Source organism: Rhinatrema bivittatum, chromosome 4 (assembly GCF_901001135.1).
Source record: "Rhinatrema bivittatum chromosome 4, aRhiBiv1.1, whole genome shotgun sequence".
Lineage (NCBI taxonomy): Eukaryota > Metazoa > Chordata > Amphibia > Gymnophiona > Rhinatrematidae > Rhinatrema > Rhinatrema bivittatum.
The window spans coordinates 367,183,120-367,203,464 of NC_042618.1; the positions used below are offsets into that span (position 1 = coordinate 367,183,120).

At 44.4% G+C, this 20,345-nt stretch overlaps 1 protein-coding gene across 11 annotated transcripts in view; it reads right to left on the reverse strand.

The window, feature by feature from the left end:
- Positions 1 to 20,345, reverse strand: part of IQSEC1 (IQ motif and Sec7 domain 1) — a 1,385,758-nt gene that overhangs the window by 113,864 nt on the left and 1,251,549 nt on the right. The window lies entirely within an intron of this gene.

Here is a 20,345-nt window from a genome sequence, read left to right on the forward strand (position 1 = left end):
ACAAGGCACACCTACATTAATGAAATACTGTGAGGCACACCAGCCTCCACAGAGCAGGCACTGCGGACATGAAGAGGACTCGTATGGCCTAAAGAAGAGCTAGGGAAGCACTGAAAGCCCCATCGGCATCTCTTCCAAATTTTAAAACAAAGGAAGAGAGGGGGAAAAGACACACATAAACCTGTCGTGACGCACCAACTCCCACAGGAGATGGGAGAAGCTGGCGTGGTGTAGGCAGCTGGCTGCTTCAGGTGGTGCCAGAGCACCTTCACTACTAGTGCTGAGCACAACACTCAAAGTGAGTCAAATCCAGTGATCAAAGGTGGGGAAAATGAGAACGTGCTGTGTGCTGCACAAAGCAGGCCTCAACTATCCATGTTCTGCATGCTGCCCATTAATTGCCAAACTCCAGGGTTCATGCTGGAAGAAGAGGCACACATGACTAAACATGTGCTCGGAAAGAGTTCCTACAAGTTTAGAAACCACTGTTGGTGTCTCCTGTTGCTGAGAGCAGAGCTCAGGTGCTGGCCTGAATCTGAGCATCACGCAGTGGTGACTTTTCCATGGCTCACCCTGTCAGATCTGATAGGGTGAACCTGTTGGGAAACACTGATGTAGTATATCATATATATACATGCACTGCTGTGGTGACAACCAGAAAAGTCTCCAAAAAGACATCTGGAATCCATACAGTATTAGGTCTATTCGAATGTATGTTGGGTGTGGGCTTGACCCTCAGAAAGCCATGAGAAAACGGAATTACAGCTATAGTTTGGTAAATCTCTCATAGCAAGACAGCACTAACTGCCAGCACTCAAACAGTAACAACCCTACCTATGAAAAGGCAACACTGCAAATATTTTGCCAGGCCTGAAATCACCAATACAACAACTATTAATAAAACAGAAGATACAGTCTGCTACAGATCCCTACACAGAAACTATATGCTAGTAGATTATCAAACCTCAGGCACACATACATAACAGACAGACCCTCACCAAATACAGAATAAAGAGACAATACAAATAGAAACATGCAGACAAAAACTAAACTGGAAATTGCAACAAGCCAGATTCTGTACATACTAGTGCAACAATGGAAAAACAGAAACTTCACCATTCCTTATTAATATATATATTATACTTCTTGATTTTATTGTTTTATGTTTAATCAAAATAGTAAAACTATGCTGATAAAAATATTTCAAAACAGCTGATGAACAAAACATCCTATAATTAAGAACTCATGTACAAATATTTTAAAATTTTCCAAACACCAATAAAATATTTCAAAATAGACATCAAATAACACCCAAAAATGAGGATAAAAAAATTCTAACACTCCATATCTGGGATCTTTTAATTTTCAGTCACCCTGAGATTATCTTGGTTTAATTGAGGGGATAGGCCACAAACTTTCTCTTTTCTCATAAACACTTCTCTAACACATACATGTTCATTCGTTCACTCATATACTTCGTCTCTCTCACATGCACACTCATGCTCACAAACTCCCTTTTTCTCACTCACACTCTCTTCCACTCTCATATTGTATATCCTCTCCCTTACACATGCTCTCTCCCTCTCTAATTTTAATAAAGTTTGATATACTACCCTTCTCAACAAATCTCACACCTGCTTTCTCTCTCTCCCACCTCACTCATCTGATGTGTGGCTCCTGTGATCCTAGAAGTAGAACCTACTGGGCACCACAGGATCCATACATTAGCAAACAACCAGAAACACTAGTAACACACACACACATTGGCTTTCTCACAGACTCCCCTTTCTCTCTCTCTCTCACACACACACACACACGCGCATGCACACATATGCTCTCTTTCTCTCTCATACATGCAGGCTCTCACAAGTGCACACACACACAGAGGCTCTCACATGCATTCTCAGGACCTGGGCCTTTCTTTTAGCACCAGCAGGATGGGTCCATTGGCGGCCACTAAATCCTCCCCCTCTCTCTTTTCGGCTGCCATGGTATGGGCTCTGCAGTGATCTGTTGGGTTTCTCCTGAACTTTAGCTGCCGCAGGATAAGCTCCATAGCAGCCTGCTGGATTGTGGTATGGGCAGCAGTAGGAGTCGTTTTTAAGCGAATGTAATCTCCTGTTGCCAAAGGGCTGATCTTGTGGAAAGAGCTGAGAGATTGGCCCTGAGGCAGCAGATGATGGCATTCACTTAAATGTGACTACTGCTGCCACCTTAGGGTGGGGTAGAGAGGTGTAACGCCAGTGATTGGAGCAGCATGGGTTTGGTTTATCCCTGCCTGATGCTGACTCTGCAGTCCACTGCCGCCGCCCCCATAAATATGTTCCCTTTTTTCAATATTAAGGTGTGCACACCTGCAAGCGTTGGTCATGATTTTACCCTATTGTAGTTAAGTTCCATCTTTACCACCAGTGCATTCATATTCCAAGGTTTCAACCATGATTGCTCCACTACTTTCTTGGTGAGGTCTGCTCAAAAATAGCCACGGTGCTCTATGTCCAGAAGCTCTGGCATATGGAAATAATGCAGACACCATTTATTCCCAGTCTCCTGGTGACTGAGGAGGTTACATCAATAGTGCTGCTGACCTCACTGATAAGACTCCTGACTCTTCAGAATCAGTATCTTCCCAATTCAAAGGCTTTTTATTTGAAGCATATTACTTATTTAGGGGGTACATTTTTAACAGCCCACATAAGAAAATTGGCAATATAAGCATAAGTTACTAGAGGCGTGCATAGGGGTTTTTTTTCATGCCTGTTTTGTTTTCGGATTGGGAGTGGACCATTTAGGTCCACCCCAGATCGAAATTTTTTTTTTTGTAAAATTTCATTTGTAAACAAAAACAAAAACATAAACCCCACCCCAAAACACACCCAACCCTTCCAATTTCATTAAATATAAAGCCCCCCACGACTCACCCAGTGTCCCTGGTAGTCCAGTGGGGAGCCCAGGAGTGATCTTCCGCTCCCGGGCTGTCGGCTGCAGTAATCAAAATGGCACAGGCAACCCTTTGCCCTTACCATGTGACAGGGGCTACCGGTGCCATTAAGCGGCCCTTGTCCCATGGTAGGGGCAATGGATGACTGGCACCATGGGACAGGGTCTGACCAATGGCACCAGAAGCCCCATTACATGGTAAGGCCAAAGGGTCACCAGTGCCATTTTGATTACTGGCAGCCAATGGCCCGGAAACGGGAGATTCTGGGCCCCTCATTTTACCACTAGGGACTTTGGGTGAGTTGGGGGGGGGGAAGTCAGGAGAGTGGGGGCCTTTATATTTAATAAAATTGGAAGGGTTGGGGCTGGTTTTGGGGTGTGTTTTTTTTAGATGCACAGTCCCTGAAAAAAAAAATGCTAGGGAAAACCACACACATTTTTTTTTTGCTTCCCAAAATGCAATGAAATAGGAAATAAAGATGATATTTCATTGCAAACAACTGCACATCTCTATAAAGTTACAATTTTCAAAGCAAACTTAAGTGCGTAATGCAAGTTTGCTTTGAAAATATCCCACCAAAACTACCCACACACAATTCTATCTGCTACTTTGTGCACAGGAACATTTTGGAAAAATGTATGAACATAATTTTAAAAAAATCAAAAAAGGGACAGTGACTTTTAAAAAGCCATGCGGGCGCACACGAACGCGCGCATGCCGGTTCATGCCAAAGGATGCAGCCATTTTATAACATACATGCGAATATATGTGCATGGCATAAAATAGGCTGGACACGCGCACATATGCGCACAATTTTATAAGAATGCGTGCATGTGAATGCAAATGCCACCTCTAGCACGTAAGTGGGGGGAATTTCATAAGGGACGTGCACCGATGCAATTATTAGTTTCACCCATTCATTCCCAATTCGCCCAGGTAATGGATAGGACTTCCTAACCCCTTAGTTAAATAGTCTTCCTTTTACTTTGTTAGCACCAACCCTTAAAACCCTACTGACTAGCCTATTTTCTTTTTCTTTTATTACTTACATGCCATCCATAGCAGTAATAAAGTGACGCGGCAGAGGACCCTGGCACGCGCTTGTGCGCATAAATAGTTACACGTGGATTTTATGTTAAAGTCCCGGAACACCCATGTCCCGCCCATGCCCCTCCCAGACCATGCCCATCCCCCACCATTATTTTTCAACTTCTTAGTTATGTACTAGGAGATACTCGCATACTCGGCTGCCTTTTAAAATCTGCACGACGAGTGCCAGCCTGACTTCTGCACATATTTCCCAGCTTTGGCACGCACAGGGCTTTTAAAATTCACCTATAAGTGCATAAGTGCAAACACCTCCACTCAGTCCAGGTAAACTTACAAGCATAAAAGACATAACTGTGTAAGTTTATCCACATATTGGGGAGGTAATTTTAGAAGTAGCCATTTCTGTGGGTAACGCACCGTTTTACCAGCGGAAATGGCTTTGAAAATCAATCTCCCTATATACTATTTTGTTAATAAAAAAGTACAGGAAGAAAATATATTAGAACTAAAAAGAAAGACTACCCAGGAACAAGATCAAAGGAGGCAATGCAACCAGATAACAAGTAAATTAAAGCTTTGCATGATCCAGATGGTACTGCTGTTTTTAAATGTACCTGTTATCAAAATTTAAAAATATATTTTTGTAACAATTACAAAGTATCTGATGCAGTGAATATGGACTTCCTCTCTTCTCCTCCTCTGACTCATGATGCCCACTCCACCCACCAGTAACAAACAAAGAGGGTCATGCATGAAAGCGCGTTATGGCGTTTTCGCATGTGATAATGCATTATCGCATGCGAAAAACGCTGTAGCACACAGTGCGAATGCACTGTTAGAAAGTCCATCAAGCTAGGGTGAGAGAACATAGTAGAAATTTCAACTTTGTGAAACTTTCCTGACTCCAAATGATGCCAAATCTTCACCAAGGTGTACTGTGCTGTTTGTACGTCTCACTCTACATGTGAGTCTGGGCCTCTAAACCCTAAACCACCACTAACACTTCACCTCGACCTATCAGGTGGCCCACATAGAGATATAAATACTTAACTACTATGAGGGCCTTGTAGATAGTCTTAGTCTCTCTTGGATTATCACAGGGTGCACTAAGTTTACCGCCCCATTTGATAATACCTATTTACCAACTCTTCCAAGAAAACAAAAATCAACATGGAGTAAAATTTAGCAAATTTATTTTCGGGCGGATTTTAAATGCCCTGCTCACGTAAATCTGCCCGAATTTACGTGAGCAGGGCCCTCGTGCGCCGGCGCGCCTATTTTGCATAGGCCGCTGGCACGCGCAGAGCCCCGGGACGCGCGTAAGTCCCGGGGTTATTTTAAGGGGGCGTGTTGGGGGGGGGGGCCAAATGACGCGGCGTTTCGGGGGCAGGACCGGGGGCGTGGCGCCGGCCCAGGGGCGTGCTCAAGGCCTCCGGACCAGCCCCCGGGTCGGATGACAGCGTGCCAGCAGTCCGCTGGTGCGCGTAGATTTACGTCTGCTTCTAGCAGGCGTAAATTGAGGGACAAAGGTAAGGGGGGTTTAGATAGGGCCAGGGGGGTGGGTTAGGTAGGGGAAGGGAGGGGAAGGTGAGGGGAGGGTGAAAGAAAGTTCCCTCCGAGGCCGCTCCGATTTCGGAGCGGCCTCGGAGGGAACGGAGGCAGGCTGTGCGGCTCGGCGCGCGCAGGCTGCCCAAAATCGGCAGCCTTGCGCGCGCCGATCCAGGATTTTATAAGATACGCGCGGCTATGCGCGTATCTTATAAAATACAGCGTACTTTTGTTTGCGCCTGCTGCGTGAACAAAAGTACGCGATCGCGCTCTTTTTTAAAATCTACCCCTTTGTTTTTAATGTGATAATAAAACTAAAAATCTAGATACCAGTTAAAGGAAAATTATGTGTTTTCATTTGATGTCATTTTAGTTACAGTTTAGATTTGAGATCTAAAAATTCAGGAGAAGTTAAAACAAAGTGGCTACACAGCTCCTGAACTCTGATTTCACCCATACAGACTGTGAAGCAGCATGAAGCAAATTTTGCAATGCAGCTGATGTTCTTGGCATCATTAAAAGGAAAACACTAGGACTGGTTTGATGAACATAACATAAAAAGAGCTCAAGTTCTAGAAAAGATGCACATATTTCACAGTACATACATTGCTGACAAGTCCCCAAGTCAAGAATGGAGTTCAAACATGGCTACAGTAAATGAAAAACAAATGGTGGCAGTAGAATGCCAGAAAACTGCAGGAAGCAGCAGATAAACACAACACCAAACATTTCTATCAGGTCCTCTGAAATGGCAATACATCTGTTTACTCAGCAGATGGTGCTAAAATCCTGACAGAGAAGACCGAAATACTGAACAACTGGGCACAACAGTTCAACTTTTCTCTAGCATATCTGAAGAGGCCCTGAATGAATGAACAATATGAGTAGAGCTGCATAAACCACCATCTTTGCATAAGGTCATTAAAGCCATCATCAGCCAGACATCATCAGGATAATCCCCAGGACCAGATGGCATACCATTTGAGATTGTCAAACAAGGAGGTGATTACATGCTTCTGAAACTTACTCTTCCAGTGTATTTGGAAGCATTGGTCTATGCCCCAGGATTTCAAAGATGCATTAATCAATCATTGGTTGATAAGAAGAGCAACAGAACCAGCAACGATAACAATTGTGGGATTTCTCTGCTATCTACTGCTGAAAATATTCTGGTACGAGTAATTCTTAATAAAATCATAGAGCAACTTGTGGATAGCATCTTCCCAGAATCACACTTCAGATTCAGACCTGGCCACGAGACCATGGACATGGTGTTCTTGGCCAGGTAGATTCAGGAAAAGTTCCTTGAGCAAAATAGAAATATATATATGGTCTTTGTATCAAAGACATCTGTCAGATATATAATCAACTGCACTAGCCTGTGGAAAATTCTCCAGAAACTGCCCAGAAAAGTTTGTTTCCATCATCAGATCTTTCCTTGTAGGGATGTGGTGCATCCTCTTATCCCTTTAGAATCTCAACTGGCACAAAACAAGGCTACATACTGGTGCCAATGTTCTTCTCCACTGCCTTTTATATCATGCTTCTAGATACCTTCCAAGACATGGATGGGGGAGTTTAAATGTAGTCTAGATCAGGTGGGAGGACTGTCAACTTGAGACATCTAGACTCACTCTAAGGTGGTGGAATCCGTGGTCAGGGAATTGGTGATTGCAGATGACTGTGCACTAACTAGTAGCTCACTCACTGGAGGACATCAAGGTTATTGTAGATAGGTTTGCCCAATCAGCTAGACCATCAACCTGAAAAAAATGGAGGTAATATACCAGCCAGCTATAATCTAAGCTCTATGTCAAGCCTACAGTTTTTATTGAGGGCACACAACCGAATGCAGCTTAAAAATACTGTTATCTTTGAAGGATTCTAACACCGCCAGTCTTGACAATGAGATAATACAATGCACTGCCAAGGTAAGCTTTTCCTTTAGCAGACTCTGTCATTATCTATGGGATGAGAAAATGGTAAGACTGCCCAATAAGACCAAAGAGGATAACTTTCAAACAAGTGCGCACGGTGGCATATACGTGCATACATGGCAGCAAACAGATCTACGCTAGTATTTTATAACTTGCGCATATGATATACGGGCGTTTTTAAAAAATACAAATCTCTACCCCCACAACATACGCGTGTATGTAGGCTTACGTGCATTGTATTCAAAGAATGTATATTAATGCATAGAACGTGCATACTTTTCCTGTTTATTTGAAAAATATACCGGCATATATTTTATGCACAAAAATAAAGTAGGACTTACTCGCATATATCAGAATTTACGCATATAAGTTAGTGTATTTTAAAACATGCATACATCAAGGAAATTACTAGTTTTAACTAATAGTCCACAGTTTGCCCAGTCCTCCTTCAGGTCACCTCTTGGTTCTCAAGCCTGAACTCCCCCCAGTTCACCCAGACCTCACATCCATCCAAGAGTACAAAATAAACATGTTTAATACCACTTACTCCAGATAATTAGCAGGTATAAAATTGGTAAATCTATGTGCATGTCTTTTAAAATGGCAATTTTTAAGGTGAACATTAAAAGAACTGTGCACATTAATAGGTGAATTTTCAAAGGAGTTACATGCATAAATGTAACAGACTATCATGGCAATTTTAAAAAGCCATTTACTCAAGTAAAGTGCCTTTACACAAGCAAATCCTATGGACAATTCAATGGTATATATTGTAGCAATTTTCAAAAGACCACTTACTTGAGTAAAGTGCATTTACTTGCATAAAACCCAGTTCTACATGTGTAAATGCTTTTTAAAATCAGGCCCTATGGGGTAATTTTCAAAAGGAATTACGTGCATAAATGTATCAATTATTGTAGCAATTTTCAAAAGCCATTTACTCAAGAAAAGTTCACTTACTTGAGTAAATCTTAAGGTCAATTCAATGGCATCATTTGTAGCAATTTTCAAAAGCACACTTACTCTAGTAAAGTACTTTTACTAGAGCAAAACCCAGTTTTACTCAAATGCTTTTTAAAATCAGCCCCTATATGAGCGCATGCACGCCAAATAGCACATATTTGCAAAAGTGCTATTTTATAAACCTCAAATATGCACATATTAATAATGGTGCATGAATAAATTTGCTCGTTTAAAAAGGGGCAGGCTAAGGGCAGGCCAGAGTTATTCCAGGGCAGCGCCAATACTTACAGATATAAGGTACTGTGACAGTGATGCACATACGGCTGTTACCTGCACATATTTACACCTGCTAATTATCTGATGTAAGTCAGAATAGAACTTTTTATAGCGAAATACTGACTGGGTAAGGGATCTGGGTAAACTGAGGGGAGTGCAGGCTGAAGAACATGAGGAGTTTTGATGATGTAGAGAAAAACTTGGCATTCTGATGGGCAACTTGGTAAAACTGGTAATTTCCTTCACCCGCGATTGTTATAAAATTGGATAATTTACGCATGTAAAAGCCAACAGTGCTAAGGAAAATATGTGAATTACATTTCCTCATATAAATGATTACAATTAGGAGCACAAATATGCATGCACAGTAGAGGTCAGCCACTTATCTAGATAAATTTTGACTTAGCCAGATAATTAAGATAGCCAGATTAGTCTTCAAATGCTAGTTATCCGTCTATCTTAATTATCCGGCTAAGTAGTGCATTTTTTTTACTTTACAGTGATACGTAGCCGGATAAGTCGCCATAGCATTACTTAGCCAAACTTTTGTCGCCACTTGGCCAAAGAAGTCAAAATTTATTCAGCTATGTTTAAAATACATCTAGTATTTTTGAAACGCAAACATGTTGTTGGGTAGATTTACACATATTAAGTTAAATTTTAAAAAGGGACTCGTGGGCGTCTATGTGCGCGCAGTTCCCAGTGCATGCACATGGACATACGGATTTTATAAAATGCACACTTCGATGCACGCATGTTATAAAATCGGCTACCCACGCACACATGTGCACCCAATTTCATATCGGAGAGTGCCAATTTGCACACGAAGCGGGGAATTTTGTTTGACGCACGTGGCGATGAGATCAAGCCTTCCCCAGTTTTCTTCCCATCCGATCCAATAAAGGAGCAGACCGGGAGGGAACTTCCCTAACCCCCCCACCTATCCTTCCTCCCTCTTTCCCGCTCCGCCCTGACCTCTAAACACCCCTCCTCCCCCCAACTACTTTTTTTTTTTAATTTATTTGTTGGCTACTTACTTGCTCTCCAGAGCAGTAGTAGCTTCCACGTGCCGGCTGACTGCTGGCACCGCTTCAGTGGGACAGCACCTAATGGCACTGTCCCAAATGGCCCCCGCCACTCTCAGACCCCGCCCTGGCCCTCCACTTTTTAAAAGCCTGGCACTTCCACGCATACCAGGAAATACGTGCATGGCCGAGCCGGTTGGAAAATGTGTGCATATCTCCCGGGATTTGCGCACATCGGGCTTTTAAAATCAGCCCCATTTTATATAGTGTGAATGCATTTGCGCGCGTGATATAAAGTATGCGCGCATAGGCGCGCCCATATAACTGCGTCTATGGGTGCACTTGCATGTTTTAACGTTATCTTCCCTGTGCATGAATGTTGGCCTCACCCCAGAACACCCCTAGACAACCTCTCTTTTACATACGTATATGTTTGTGTGAAAGTATGCGCATATTTTTTACTTTTATAAAATACAGACTATGACAATAACTTTCATAATGGTGCCCGAGTGCATATGTGCGCATGTTCGTCAGCCCATGCTCAGGAACATGGCCATTTTATAACATACGTGCGTATATGGGCACATTATCAAATAGCATAACCGAGTACACATATGGAAGCAATTTTAAGTGGACACCTGCCTGTATGCGCAAATGCCATTTATATTGCGTAAGTGGGGGGATTTTAAAAGACACGCAACAATGGCATTGCTAATTTTCCAGTTCATTCCCAGTTTGCCCCGTTATGGAACAGGACATCCAAACTCCCCTAGTTTAATACCCTTCTTTGCCACCTGTTAGACCTGAGCCTTAAAATCCTGCTGATTTGTCTAGCAGAACTAAACTCACGCAACAGGGGACCCCGGCATGCGCTAGTGCACGCAAGTTTTTACATACTAATTTCAAGTTTAAATTCAGGAATGACCATGCTCCATTCTTTTTTTGAACTTTTCATTTAAGTGTGCAACAGCAAGTATGTGCATATCCGGGTGACTTTTAAAATCCACTCTGTGCACTCCAGCCCAACATATTTGCACATCCCCTAATTGATCCGTGCATCGGACTTTTAAGATTCATCTTCATGCAAGTACAGTTACTTATGCACATATATGCTAATTTTTCCCATGCACAGGAGGTAATTTTATTTATTTTATTTATTTAAGGTTTTTTTATACCGGCATTCATGAAAGCGTTCACATCATGTCGGTTTACATGAAAACAGGGGAGTGAAGAATACAACCAATAACATAAATAAACGTGATGAAGAGATGCAGTTACAATTAACAGGGGCTAATAAACTGGGAGGAGGAAGTAAAGAGAAAAGATGAGGTTAATTATAAACAATAGTACAGTATATATACACAGTCCGAAATATACAGCTGCTGAGAGGAGTCTTAATGGCGTCTTAATTTTCAAAGGAGTTTTGCATGTGAATGTAACATAGTATCGTAGCAATTTTCAAAATCCATTTATGCGCATAAAGTGCACTTACATGTGAATATACTATGGACAATTCAATGGCATATATTCTAGCAATTTTCAAAAGCCTACATACTGGGGCAGATTTTTAAAGGTATTGCACGTGGCGTACATTTCTGCATGCAACCCGGTGCACACAAATGTACTCCCGATTTTATAACATGCGCGGCAGCCGCACGCATGTTATAAAATCAGGAGTCGGCGCGCGCAAGGGGGTGCATACTAGTGCACCTTGCATGCGCCAAACCCTCAGGGAGACCAGCTGGCTTTCCCCGTTCCCCGTTCCCTTCAAGGAACTTTCCTTCCCCCCCCACCTTCCCCTCCCTTCCCCTACCTGTCCCACCCCCCCAGCCCGAACCCCCTCCCCCATACCTTTATCTGCCTCTGGCAGGCGTAACTTGTATGCACTGGCCAACTGCTGGTGCTCATTACCCCAGCCCAGTGGCCGTGGAGAGGCCTCTGGCCCTGCCCCCAGACTGCCCTGCCCATTTTTTCAAGCCCCGGGACTTACACACATCCCAAGGCTTTATGCGTGCCGCTGGACCTTTTTAAAATAGGCCTGGTGCGCGTAACACCTCCTACGCACGTAACCCTTTGAAAATCTGCCCCATAAAGTGTATTTATATGTGTAAAACTCAATTTTAAGTGTGTAAATGCTTTTTAAAATAGGGCCCATAATGTTTTAAAAATTCACACCAAACTGCATCAGGCAATACACACTGCTGTACAGATATGAATCCTAGATGCTATACCACGAACTTTCTGAGGCAAGTCAAGCAATTCCACCAGTGCTCTTCATGATCCATCTGCAATATAAGATAGCAAGATAGGATCTACAATAGAGAAGTCCTTGGAAGGTGCCAAATTTCTAGTATGAAGGAAATGGTGGTGAAAGCTCAGCTTCAATGGGCAGGCCACATCATAAGGATAGAATATACCAGAATTCCAAATTTCTTCTCTATGGCCAAATGAAAAGTGTGCACAGATGACAGGAAAGAACTTTACTCAGACTAAAAGACACCCTCTGGAGTAAGCTTAAAATCTGTAAGGTTGTTACGATTCAATGAATCGGTGAACCCTTGGGCCGCAATGACATGGTAGAAAGGCTTACCTTGGTTCCTCGTCAGCGGGAGATGAACCTCAGGGCCGGCAGCTGGAGTTACCAGCAGGGCAGTGGTACAGACACCGGAGTCGAGGCAGGCAGCAAAGAGACAAAGTCCAGCATCCAAAGCAGGGTCAGAGGCAGGCAAAGCAGAGTCCAGTATCCAAAGCAGGGTCAGAGGCAGGTGGCAGGCAAGGCAAAGTCCAGTATCCAAAGCAGGGTCAGAGGCAGGCGGCAGGCAAAGCAGAGTCCAGTATCCAAAGCAGGGTCAGAGGCAGGTGGCAGGCAAGGCAGAGTCCAGTATCCAAAGCAGAAATCAACTCAAGGCAAGCAAGGCAGGAGACGCACCAAGCTAGACCTATTGCAAGGCATTGGCAATCCTTCAGAAGCCTCCTTATATAGTCCTGGGTGAGGAAGTGGTTCCTGGGAGCCTGGAACTACTTCCTGTTGCTGCTCCTATAAGTGGGGGGAGGAGCCAAGCGCCTGCATCAGATTGGGGCTAAGGCTGCCCCTGCGGGAGCCATACTGCTGGCTCCCTGCTGCCTTAGCCGATGATGAGGACCGCGCAGAGATTACCGAAGAGACCTGCCTCTGCCACTGCCAGTAGGTGCGGTCGGCTGGGGGGGGGGGGGTCGGCCTCCACCAATCGCAACAGTACCCCCTCCTTTAAGACCCGTTCCAGGAGGCCTAGCTTTCTCCGAGTGATTGGCATGAAAATCCACAAGGAGTGTTTTGTCGAGTATATTCTTCATGGGCTCCAACGAATCTTCCCTCTGGGCCATACCCCTCCCAAGCTATGAGATATTCCCATTGTCTCTTATGACGGCGGACATTCAGGATCTCTCTGACTTGGTACGTCTCCTCCTCCTCCGTGGAGATTTCCTGGGGAGTGGGCGGTTTTTGTGCAGGCCATGACAGTATCACTGGTTTCAAAAGCGAAACATGAAAAACATTATGGATTTTAAATGATGGAGAAAGCCGTAGTTGATAGGTGACAGGAGTGACTGGTCTCAAGACTGGAAATGGACCCATGTAGCAAGGGGCAAGCCTCATGGAAGGCACACGTAGACGTAGGTTGCGAGTGCTAAGCCAAACCTTTTCTCCAACCTTAAGGTGAGGTGCTAGCCGCCGATGCTTGGCTGTAGTATTCTTTGTTCTCTGGGCAGCTTTGCTGATCATGGTTTCAATCTGAGTCCATAGCGCATGGAGATCCTGTGCTGTCATCTGAGCAGCATGGATAATGGTATTGGAAGGGGAGGGAGTGGTTGTCTCCCATAGATACAGAGAAAGGGGGAGGATCCTGTAGCTGCATTGGCATGACTGTTATGGGAGAATTCTGCCCATGGGAGAAGGTCGGCCCAATCATCCTGTTGTTCATTCACAAAAGCTCTTTAAAATGTTTTTAAGGTGTGGTTAGTTCGGTTTGTCCATTGGCCTGGGGGTGGTAGGCTGTAGTAAAATCCAGTTTAACCCCAAATTTGTTGCACAAAGACTGCCAATATTTGGCTGTGAACTGGGTTCCACGATCTGACACAATATGGCGAGGTAGTCCATGTAATCGAAAAATGTGTTTTGTAAACAATTTGGCCAATTCTGGAGTAGAAGGTAGTGTTGGGAGAGTGATAAAGTGGGCCATTTTAGAAAAACAGTCAATGACCACCCAAATGACTCGATTACCATTGGAAGCAGGTCATTCCACCACAAAATCCGTGGCAATATGAGTCCAAGGTCCTTGGGTGCTGGCAGAGGTTGTAATAAGCCCCAAGGACGTCCAACTGGAGTTTTCTGCCGGGCACGAGTCTACATAGGCTTTCACATCCTGGTACATCTGTGGCCACCAATAATATCTTCTGAGGAGTGAGAAAGTTTGAGCTCGGCCTGGGTGTCCTGCTAATTTAGAATCATGGCCCCATTTCAACAAGCGTTGTCGTAACCGGGTTAGAACGACAGTCTTCCCTGGGGGAACTACATGGGTAGTGGCCATCAGGATTCGTGCTGGGTCGATAATGAACCTCGGTGGGTCTGGAAGATCTTCGGCCTCGGAAGCGTGTCTGCTCTGACGTTTTTGGTGGCTGGCCTGTATTTCACCAGGAAATCGAAACGGTTAAAAAATAAGGACCAGCGCACTTGACGGGAGTTTAGACGTTGGGCTTGGCGGAGATGTTCTAGATTCTTATGGTCAGTATAGACCATAATAGTGTGTTGAGCTCCCTCCAACCATTGTTGCCAAGCCTCAAAAGCTAGTTTTATGGCCAGGAGCTCCTTATCTCAGATACCATATCCTTTTTCAGCTGGGGAAATTTACGAGAAAAATAGGAACAGGGGTGAAAAACCCCCTTAGTGGAAATTTGACCCAAGACAGCCCCAATGGTAGTGGAAGAGGCATCTACTTCCAAGACAAAAGGACGTGCAGGATCCGGGTGGAAAAGGCAGGTTTCAGAAAGGAAGGCCTTCTTAAGCCTGGAAAAAGCATACAATACTTCCACAGACCACTCTCTGGTATTGGCTCCTTTGCGAGTTAGTGCGGTTAATGGAGCAACTGATTGAGAGTAATGATGAATGAAGTGTCTATAAAAAGTAGCAAAACCCAAAAAACGTTGTAGGAAGCGCAGACTGGCTGGGGCCATTCCCGGATGCAGGCCACTTTATCCGGATCCATTTGGAACCCGGTATTAGAGATAAGGACTCTGCTTCAAAAATGCATTTTTCCAATTTTACATAGAGCTTGTGGGCTCGCAAGCATTGCAGTACTTGTTGGATATCACCATGGTGAGACTGCAGATCTCGGGAGAATATCAACACATCATCCAGATAGACTACTACTTTATTATATAATAGATCCCAAAAAATTTCCTTCATCATGGACTGAAAGACTGCAGGTGTGTTACACAGTCTGAACGGCATTACTAAATATTCAAAATGTCCATCCAGAGTATTAAACGCAGTCTTCCATTCGTCACCCGGTCTGATGCGGACTAAGTTATACACCCCTCGTAGATCAAGTTTCATAAATACTTGGGCGCCCTGTAACTGGTCCAGTAATTCAGGAATGAGAGGCAATGGGTAGCAATCTTTCCTGGTTATGGCATTTAATCCTCGATAATCTATACAAGGCTGTAGTGTACCATCTTTCTTGGCCACGAAGAAAAAACCCGCTCCAGCAGGTGAAGTAGATGGGTGAATGAATCCCTGGTCTAAATTCTCCTGGATATATTGGGCCATGGCCTGAGTTTCAGGGAGAGATAGCGGATATACCCTTCCCCGAGGAGGTATGGTCCTGGGAAGCAGGTTGATGGCACAATCAAATTGTCTATGTTCAGGAAGAATTTCTGCATTTTCTTTTGAAAATACATCAGCGAAACTGGCATATTGTGAAGGGAGGTCTCCTGAGGTGGTAGCAAGACATACAGTAAGAGGACGTGTCACTGGAAGAAGGCATTGCTGTTGACAATGTGAGCTCCATTTGGTTAACTGAAGTGTTTCCCAGTTGATCGCAGGGGAATGTTTTTGGAGCCAAGGCATTCCTAAAATGACCGGATGAATGGCTTTGTCAATGACGTGAAGAGAAATCTCTTCCATATGTAGTATACCAGTCCTTAGGTGCAGTGGAAGAGTAGTCTGAAGGATTCGTCCAGGGAGTGGGTCTCCGGATATTGAAGAAAGTATCAAAAGGTATATCTCATGGCATGGTAGGTAGACCAAGGTGTTTGACCAGATTACTCATAATGAAATTTCCTCCTGCCCCGGAATCCAGAAGGGCTAATGTTGAGAATTCTTGCTGGTTTTGAATTATTGTTACCGGAAGAATGAGCTGGGGACCAGAGCTGGTACAACCTAGAACCATCTCCCCTGTTGGTTCTAGGCTCTGGAGCTTCCCCCTTTCTCAGGACAATTGGCCAAAAAATGTCCTTTGCCAGCACAGTATAAACATAAACCTTGAGTTCGGCAACACCATCTTTCTTCAGTCGTTAAAGGACTCCTCCCTAGTTGCACTGGTTCTTCCGGCTGAAGGTTCATAGCCGTTGGTTGAGAACCCATCAGAGGCCGAGAGAAGGAGGGTGCAAGAGTGATTGGTCTATGTGGTGCATGCAATTCCCTGGTACATTGCTGAAGGCGTCGATCAATTTTGCCTGCTAGATCGATCAAATCATCCAGAGAGTCAGGGAGATCTCGAGCTGCTAACTCATCTTTGATGTGGGTGGCTAGTCCTTCCAAAAAAATACTTCGTAAACTGTCCTCTCGCCAATTCAATTCAGTAGCCATTGTCCGAAATTCAATGGTGTAATTGGATAGCGTACGACTATCTTGGCGTAAATGAAGACTGTCTGACCTGGTGGCCACCAAACGCCCAGTATCATCAAAGGTGCATTTAAAAACTTGGAGAAAACGTTGAAGATCCTGAAGAATGGGATCGCCTCTTTCCCATAATGGAGATGCCCAGGCCAGAGCCTTGCCATCTAACAAGGACAGTATAAAGGTGGTTTTAACTGTATCTGAAGGAAACTGTGCGGGTTGCAGTGAAAAGTGCATTGAGCATTAGTTTAAAAAACCTCGGCATTGTCCTGGATCACCTGCATACCGGGGAGGGGCCGGTAGCCACACAGGAGAGGTATTGTGTCCCGGAACAGTAGGTGGTCCACTGGAGGGCCCAGAAGAGTCTAGCCGAGAGTTCAGATGTTGCAGAGATGCCGCCAGGTAGTCCAGGCATTGTTGCTGCTGTATCTTTAATGCTAGGCCTGGAATAGCCTGAAGACTGGAGAGGTCCATCGGGTTCATGGCCTTGCAATCTGTTACGATTCAATGAATTGGTGAACCCTTGGGCCGCAATGACAAGGTAGAAAGGCTTACCATGATTCCTTGTCAGCGGGAGATGAACTTCAGAGCCGGCAGCTGGAGTTACCAGCAGAGCAGTGGTATAGACAGTCCGAAGTCTAGGCAGGCAGCAAAGAGACAAAGTCCAGTATCCAAAGCAGGGTCAGAGGCAGGCAGCAGGCAAGGCAAAGTCCAGTATCCAAAGCAGGGTCAGAGGCAGGCAGAGTCCAGTATCCAAAGCAGAAATCAACTCAAGGCAAGCAAGGCAGGAGACACACCAAGCTGGACCTATTGCAAAGCACTGGCAATCCTTCAGAAGCCTCCTTATATAGTCCTGGGTGAGGAAGTGGTTCCTGGGGGCCTGGAACTATTTCCTGTTGCTGCTCCTATAAGTGGGGGGAGGAGCCAAGTGCCTGCATCAGATTGGGGCTAAGGCTGCCCCTGCAGGAGCCAAGCTGCTGGCTCCCTGCTGCCTTAGCCGATGATGAGGTCCGCGCAGAGAGTACCGAAGATACCCGCCTCTGCCACTGCCGGTAGGTGCGGTCAGCCGTGGGGGTCGGCCCCCGCCAATCATAACAAAGGTACGCCTGAACAGCTGAGAGGACAAGGATTTTGACAGGGCTATATAAAGGCAATTCTTTCACCTGGCTGGCTATATCTTGGAAACCAAGTGAACACCAACGGAAAAGAATAAGAGAAGAAAAGTCAACTATGCAATTTCATCAACTGCAGGCTTCACTTACATCACCTTTGGTCTCATTTATGGGTCAAGGACTGGTCTAATATCATATCAATGGACACATATTTAAAACCTAGTCAAAGGGTGTTTCTAAAACAAAACAAAACAAAACAAAACAAAAAACCTCATGCATTGTATTCTTAGATTTCCTGCAGGAATACTCTTCCTGAGCAAACTCCTGCGTATCAAATTTTCAGCTGCTCTACATATATGACCCTGGTCTTAGGATCCTGTTGGCAGTTTTATGATTGGTGAGTTATTATTTAGAAATGTAATTAACAAGTGTTCATTTTTGTTTCTTAAATGATTGGAACACAGTTGCCAAAAAGCCCAGTCAACCTGGCAAAAAACATAAGTAGCATTTCCAGCTCCTGTCCTACTCACCCCATTAAAGGCCTTATCATCATACCCTTTTCTGGCAATGTTTGGGCCATCTTAATTTATACTCTGACTGCCACTTTCTGTTTGTGTGTGTATGAGATGAGAAAGAAAAGGTATTTGTATGTCATCAATATTGTAGAGCAAAATGTATTGTTACAGTATAGGAATGAATTTTCAAAGGGTTATGCGCAATTTTCAAAAGCTAATTTATGCATATAAAACCCAGTTTTTCTTGCTTATATCCTTTTGAAAATTACCTTTCGGGATGGTAACTTTTAAACAGCCGCACGGTCGTACTTGTGCACATGTATGCCAGCTCGCGCTAATGGATGCAGCCATTTTATAACAAACGCGCATGATATAAAATAGGTTGTTCATGTGTACGTATGTATGCAATTTTATATGGCGCAATCAGGCTGCCACAATTAAAAACATTTGCTTTTCTAATTAATTAGGTGTCAGGGCTGAATGGTGTATCATAGGGCAGAGCACAGAGCTGCATACGTCCCTTCCACCCACAAAAAAGCAAAACATTACAGTTTTGTGAAAAACAAAAGAAAGAAAAAAAATATATTTTTCTAAAGAGTCAGTTTTCCTAAGATTTGGATGACAGTACAATCACTGTAAATAGCCTCTCTCTCAACATTTGCATACTGAATAGTCAACATTGCTTCACACTTTTATGCTTTGCAATATGTAAGCACAAAAGACAACATAGTGAAAGGTGACAGAATGGAAAAAATAGAGGGAACAAAAAAACCTGCAGAGGTGCTACAAAGTGTAGGCAAAAGTAGTGATGATTTTCCAAAAAATAAAAAAAAAAGGTACCAGGAAGGAGCCAGCAGTGGCTTCCATCTTCCACTCAGGCTATAATGGGGAAAAGTAAACAATCTGCTGTAGTTCTAGCAATGTTCCTGGTTGGTGACTTGGCAGAAGATTAACACTAAGAAAAACACCTGTAAATGGAAGGATGGGGAGAAGCATTCCTCACTCATTCACCATCAGCAGAGACAGAGCAAGGGTGATTAAGCTCAGTGTAGGGATGTGCATTTGTTTAAAACAAAAGTGCATAACGTGACAAATAAAGCTAATTCATTTCATTCGGGAGGTCTCAAAACGAATCAGGGGACCCCCAAATGAAATGAACCTTATTCATTAGTTTTGTTTTAAACAAATGCATTGGGCCTAGGTCTAGGCCCGAAGCCTGGACCTCTCCTACGGCATAGGTTGAGGCCCAAACCTGGGGCCGCGGCTTATGCTCTAGGCAAGGCCTGGGCTTCAGACCTAGGCTGAGGTACTGGCATTGTACTCAGGCATAGGCCGAGGTCCAAAGCAAGGACCATTTCCTAGGCCCGAGCATAACACCTGAGTCTCGGCGAAGACTCCTGAAAATTTAAAAAGAAAAAAAAAACAAAAAACGAACTTTACCTGATCCATCGGGTATCCATCAAAGGCCAGGTGCCAATGTCGGAGCCTTGGCCTGAACCCAGGCCCGACACTGTGACCCAACATGAAGGCCAGGACCCGACACCAGGGCCTCAGTCAGGAGGCTGGGTCCTGATGCCTGGGCCTGAGCCCAGGGTCAGGCCCAGGCCTCGGATCCCAGGCATGGAAGCTCCTCTTCACATGTCTGGCGCTGAGACCCGGCTTCTGTGTCAGGTCATGGTATTGGAGCCCCAGCCTAGGCAGTGGGCTCCAATACCATGGCCAAGGCCGAAGAGATCTACTGTGGCCTCAGCCTACACAAGTCCGAGGCTTCAGTCTAGTCCGAGCTGGCAGATAGCCTCTTTACCAAGTGGGGGCCAGGGGAGATCCTGGCCCCAGTATTTCCGTGAGGGTGGGAGGGAGGGCAATTTTTTTGGTTTTTGGCCATTTGGGAATTTTTTATTTTTTTTTTAATGCTTGATTGTTTTATTTGTGTGGGAAAAAAATGAAATTAAGCAATCTACAAACTAAAATTCATGGGAAAAAAACTCCCGAAAATGAACCGAAAAATGAAAACACATATTTTAACCCTGCCCATCCCTAGCTCAGTGTCAAAAGGGCCATATTGAGCCTGTGCTAGTGTTGCCCCATTGCATGTCTGCAGATG